Below are 6,700 nucleotides of genomic sequence, written 5' to 3' on the forward strand. Positions count from 1 at the left end.
TTGGTAATATTCAGCGACCTTTCCTTTACAATTGGTGTCATTAGTTTACAGAAGTAGGGATACATGCTATGTCTGCTTGGTCAATCGCATGTGAAATTGACGTAAATATTGAGGTATGTAATCACTGGCGGATCTAGGGGAGGGGTATTTGGGGCAAATGCCCTTCCCTGCAGCGCCCGAAATCGACGAAAATGTGCGTTTTTTCGAAAATCAAATAAAACAAAAACTAAACAGCTTTTATGAACAGCTTAATTTAAATGCACAGCAGTGCGTAAGGAATCAAAATCTGATGAGTTTTAGGGATTCGGAGAAGCTTTTTTGGGAGTATGCCCTCTTCCTGCAGCGTCCGAGACTGCCTTTCTGGATCCTGCAGTGGACGTCATAGTTTTTTTTTTTTTGCTTCTATAAACCTATTTTGCTTCTATTTTTTTCTTCTATAAACGGCGTGGCGGCGCGGTCGCTGCTGGTGCGGCGCGGGCGTGCGTGCAGTGGTGAGGTGATCCGACTCGGGCGATAGCACGTAAGAGCCGAAAGGTGCTGCGATTTAAGCAAGATTGCTTTTGCACCAATTGGCGATCATTGTTTTGTACGTGTTCTGATTAATGAAATAAATTTATTCTACCTCTTTGATATTATTATTATTTCATAGTCGTATTGGTATAAATGGGAAATGCAAAAGGAACGTGTTGCTTTTATACACTGGCGGATCCAGACTTGCGTTTTGGGGGGGGCCAACTCCTGCAAGTAACCAAACCTAGGGTACCCCCAAATCCTGTTTTCTCATCGGATTTAGGCCACTTATTTTTTCGTCACAGCCCTGAAACGATATTTTTTTAAAACTAAAAATAAAAAAATATAGAAATGGTAGCCCACCCAACCCGAGCCTAAATATTACTTTGAAAACACTTCAAATTGCTTTTGTCGACCAATTAGCCCGCTCCGGGTCGGTGCGTGGCGCAGCCTTCGCGGGCTGGGAGGTGTCGGTACTCGGTTGGACCCCCTGCCGTTCTTCGGCCCCTGATTAAGCTAGAGCTCGCGGAAAAAAAACCAGGCGTGTTGCCCGTGAGTGACGAGACGAAGCCGATGATACCAGATTTTAAAGTCCTTGGTCATTGGTTGACCTTCCAGGGCGGTGTTTCACGGTCGTGCTGACAGCCGCTGACAGCGCATTCCGCGAGCTAAGGTCAGCCTTCGGTAGTGTTGTGGGTATAGGCTTGTTGATGTCTCCATTGAAACCAAAAGTGCCATCAGCGCTGGCAGCGGCTGGCAGCGTGCCGTGAAACACCGCCCAGGTCAGGTCACAGACCCAAAAGACGGGAAAATCAGGACCTGTCAGAACCTCCTAAAGTAAGGCTGTAATACTTTTTTGTGCTGATCACAAATTTCATGTTAGTTTGGATCATAGATAATGTCTTCATGCGTTTAGGCCATGTCGGGGCAGGTCAGGTCAGATCAACCAGTAGGGGTACTTATGGGCGTCCGTATAGCAGGTGTCCACTACCACTGGCAGCTACGTAACATGATACGAAGGCATCAAAACTACTTCGTAAATGTTCAAATGGCTGCAAAATGCTAAATTCAAAATCAGCTAAACGAAACTATCCTAGAAACATGTTAAACTCGGAAAAGTGCACCGAGGTCATCAAAGGTCAATGACCTGACTTGACCGTAAGGTGGCATTGGCATCCGCCCTAATGCGTGGGAGCAACATCATATCACATGTTTGAGCGTTTTAAACCACGAAAAGACTATAAAAGCGCGGATAATGTGAGCCGACATACGCCGAATCGCTATTCCGGCCAAACATGGCCTCCAACATGGCCAAACATATGGTGTGTTCGGAGAGGCACATTCCACGTGGAATCCGTTGAATATTCCATGCGCGCGGAATATTTCCGGAGATTAGCCGTTCAGAGAGATACGCCTCCGAACGCGGCACGGGGAATATTCCCGGGGACAGTGAATATTCCATGCTCTCCAAACGCACGGATAGTCTCGAGAAATAGGCCACAAGTCAAAGTTCACTTGGGTCAGGGTCATGAAATTTTCAGACTTTGTCACCATGAGGGTACGAAAGCTTCGTCGCGATCGGCTTCATGATACCTTACACGATAACTTCACACGTCGATCGAGAGTTAAAGCATGGATGAAGGAGAACCTGGGGATGAAGGTTCTTTCATCCATGGTTAAAGTGTGCAATAAGAACTTCTTGGGTGAAGACAAGACCAACACTTTTATCAAGCTCACAGATTTTTAATGATACGGTATTTTCTCTCTACCTACTACGCCCTTCTCACATTCATTTTTCTTAAGTGTTTTTGGGGACAAAAAATATATGTTGTTCCCCTTTCAGGCTTGGGGGCATGACCCCGTGGCCCCCCTGGATCCGCTAGGCCGAAACTAACTAGGTCGTTTTCAAACGGTCTGATATTTCAGGTCATAGTTTGCAAACGGCCGGTGTTTTCAGGTAGTTTCATATGGCCTGACTGGGCCAGGCCGTTTGCAAACGGACCGAATTTTCATACGGCCTGTAACATATATTCAGATTTCGACATCTGTCGTAGCATCAAATGCTGATGTGGCGCACTCAAAAGCCGGAATTGGTCCTTGGATGCCGTAAGGACCCTTTTAAGAAATAAGTGACCCGACTGACCCTTAGAGATTGGCCTGAGCTGTGACCGAAATAAGTCTTTTACCGTTTCGCAGGAAGGGACAAAAAGGTCCCTCATATGCTTCTTGTACAATTACGAAACAAAACAAGTTTTTTTTTCAACGAAAACTCAGTGAGTTTTCCTAAAAAATTTATTGCGCATATTCGGTATTCCGTGAATGAAAAGTTGCCGGGTCATGTCAGGTCAGGCTGCCACAGCAAGTTTGTTAACTTGACAGCTCAATCGATATTTATGCAATAAGACCTTCTCGGGTGACGATAAGACATGACGACACTTTATGAAGGAAGCTAGTAAACCCGGTAGTTTCTCCATAGGCGCGGGAACCGGGGGGAGGGGGCAGTGGTGGCAGCTTGCCCCCCCCCCCAACTCTGGGGCCGTGCGGGCGGTGCCCCCACAACTTTCAGACAGAATACCGCTCCTTTTTGCAAATGTTTTCTTTTTTGCCAAGGGATGAAAAATAAGTGGCCTAAAACCGGCGAGAAAACTATATTTGGGGGATCCTAGGTTGATCTCTATCATGGTGTGACCTCCCCCCCCCCCCCGTCTAAAAGTAGTTCCCGCGCCCCTGGGTTTCTCTACGCTATTGAATCACGCTGCTGATTCTAGTAAGTATCTACTACACAACCTTCTCACATTAATTTTTCTTCGAGCGTTTTGGGGGGCCAAAAGATATGTTGGCCCCCTCTTTCAGGCTTTTTGGGCCCATGGCCCCGGTGGCCCCCTTGAATCCGCCAGTGGGGGCGGTGCCCCCACAACTTTCAAACGGAATACCGTCCTTTTTTGCAATTGTTTTCTTTTTTTGTTGTTGAAAAAACCAAGGGATGAAAAATAAGTGGCCTAAAACCGGTGAGAAAACTAGATTTGGGGGGGGGACCCTAGGTTGATCTCTATTATGGTGTGCTCCCCCAGTCTGAAAGTAGTTCCCGCGCCCCTGACTTTCTCTACGCTATTGAATCACGCTGCTGATTCTAGTATCTACTACGCAACCTTCTCACATTAATTTTTCTTCAAGCGTTTTGGGGGGCCAAAAGATATGTTGGCCCCCTCTTTCAGGCTTTTGGGGGGCCATGGCCCCGGTGGCCCCCTGGATCCGCCAGTGGGGGCGGTGCCCCCACAACTTTCAGACGGAATACCGTCCTTTTTTGCAACTGTTTCTTTTTTTTGTTGAAAAAGCCAAGGGATGAAAAATAAATGGCCTAAAACCGGTGAGAAAACTAGATTTGGGGGGACCCTAGGTTGATCTCTATTATGGTGTGCTCCCCCAGTCTGAAAGTAGTTCCCGCGCCCCTGACTTTCTCTACGCTATTGAATCACGCTGCTGATTCTAGTAGGTATCTACTACGCAACCTTCTCACATTAATTTTTCTCCAAGCGTTTTGGGGGGGGGCCAAAAGATATGTTGGCCCCCCCTTTCAGGCTTTTGGGGGGGGCCATGGCCCCGGTGGCCCCCCCCTGGATCCGCCAGTGCTTTTATATTAAAATTGTTTGCACATGTGTTTCGGGAATTACCCTTGATCACACCATATAAAATAGCTATATCCAAATACAATCGAGGTCAAATACAATCGAGGTCGAACGAGGTCCACTCGACCCCGTTCGACCTCGATTGTGTTTGGATTTAGCTATCTTTATATGGTGTGATCAAGGAATTAGTCCCGAAACACATGTGTAACCAATTTTAATACCAGTACTAGAGGGACAGCATTACGCGCAGCGTAAAGAGGGACAGCATTACCTGCAGCGTAATAAATCAAGTTTCAATAAAATCGGCCCAGTAGCGGCCGAGTTATGGCCAGAATAAATTTGGCGTCTCCTCCTGGCCGGCGGTGCTCTGTTCCGGTATTCGTTGCCAAAGGTCAGTGACCTTCCGGCTCTGATTTCGCTCAGTTTCGCAAGCGAAGAAACTGAGGCTAAGGCGCGTGCTCTCTGATCGGCGACGGCCGCGGCCCAAAATCCCGCAAAGATGCGCCCGCCACGTGCAAACCGGCGAGCGCACCCCCACCAAAATTTAATACGACAAACAGATGCACGCGTCCGACTCGGCACCAAAGTTTCACCCCCGTAGCCCGCACCGTTCCGGAGCAATAGCCCGCCAAGCGTGACTGACGCGTTACATACATACATACATACGGACATTTTGATTTTTATATATGTAAACTAGAGGGACAGCATTACGCGCAGCGTAATAAGTCAATTTTCAATAAAATCGGCCCAGTAGCGGCCGAGTTATGGCCAGAATAAATTTGGCGTCTCCTCCTGGCCGGCGGTGCCCTGTTCCGGTATTCATTGCCAAAGGTCAGTGACCTTCCGGCTCTGATTTCCCTCATTTTCGCAGCGAACAATCTGAGCCTAGGGCGCGTGCCGTCTGCTCGGCGCCGGCCGCGGCCCAAAATCCCGCAAAGATGCGCCCGCCACGTGCAAGCCACCGAACCCACCCCCACCAAAATTTAATACGACAAACAGATGCACGCGTCCGACTCGGCGCGAAAATTTCACCCCCGTAGCCCGCACCGTTCCGGAGCAATAGCCCGCCAAGCGTGACTGACGCGTCACATACATACATACATACATACATACGGACGTTTTGATTTTTATATAAGTGAATAACGCCTTTTGGGGCGACTAACGGAGCGAGCGAGAGGGTGAGCCTTGCACGTGCGAAATTTCGAGGGGGTACCTCCATCTGACTTGTGCACGGCACCCTACTAACCGGTTTCTAGCGATGTGCCAAATTTGAGCACAATCGGCCCAGCCGTTCTCGAGATCTGGAAGCGGCACCCTGCACGTGCGCACGTGCAAAATGGGTCCCAACTGACTTTTGCACGGCACCCTACTAACCGGTCCCTAACCATGTACAAAATTTGAGCGCCATCGGTCCAGCCGTTCTCGAGATCTGGAATCGACCCCTGCACGTGCGCACGTGCAGCAGCACCCCAACTCTGGCACATGGATATGCAGTGCCTAGTGGGTGCCTACCTACATGCCAACTTTCAGCGCAATCGGCCAAGTAGTTACCGAGATATTGCAACAATTACAAAAGTGACACCTCTTCGTTTTGCACGTGGCACGTGCATAAGGGGTCACCCACATGCATCGGGAATAGTCCAATACTTGGTAGAAGGAATGATGCTACCCTACAAAAATTACCGCATGTAAATCGGTCAAGTGGTTGCTGAGATATAAGCGTCGCAGAATCGTGACCACGGCCGGCCGGCCGGCCGGCCGGCCGGCCGCTCATACTCAGAAATTTCCGTTATTCTACGTAAGACTCCGCTCGCCTCGCTCGCTCCGTAATAAAAACAACACGTTCCTATTGCCTTTCCCATTTATACTTCTTTGATAATGAAGGAAAATATAAATACATCTGCGCTGGCTCATGGGAAGAGGTTTTCCAGAGAAGTTGGTGGGACAAAAAATCGTCAAACCTACTATGCCGGATTGTTAAATTAAATAGGATGCGAGACTGAATCAATTATTTTCTTTACAGATATAATATTTTGCATTACCTACACAGACATTTCAAACCTCCCCATTGCGAAAAAATTATTTCCCAAAGCAACGAAGTCCTACAAATAAGCTAAAGTTTGAAGGGGGGGGGGGGCAAAATGCCTATAAGTGGGGCAAAATGTCAAGTTGGTGGGGCAGCTGCCCCACCAACTCCGCCGTAACTCAACTCCGTGTACAACTCCGTGTAGGAAACTCCGCCGCTGAGCTGACTTCAACCTGAACGCCATTTTTGTCCAACGGTGATCAGCATTTCATACCTTTGGACGTTTCGCTGCCAGCAATAGTACAGGGTGGCGCCGGTAAATAACCACAAATGTCAAACCTGTGTTACGAGGAAACTGTTTTGTGCATAGCAATATTTTTTTGCATTCATGTTCCATGCTTTATGTAAATTGTTGTCCATAGCAAAAGGGAACGTTACAGCTGAAGATGATAACGGAAGAGATGAAAAGACACGCGGTCATCGTGGCGCTTCACGCCGGCAGCGAGGCTTCCGAGGTCGCCAACTTCCTCAAGGTCGA

Source organism: Amphibalanus amphitrite, unplaced genomic scaffold, assembly GCF_019059575.1.
Source record: "Amphibalanus amphitrite isolate SeventyFive unplaced genomic scaffold, NRLGWU_Aamphi_draft 000459F_arrow, whole genome shotgun sequence".
Taxonomy (NCBI): Eukaryota; Metazoa; Arthropoda; class Thecostraca; order Balanomorpha; family Balanidae; genus Amphibalanus; species Amphibalanus amphitrite.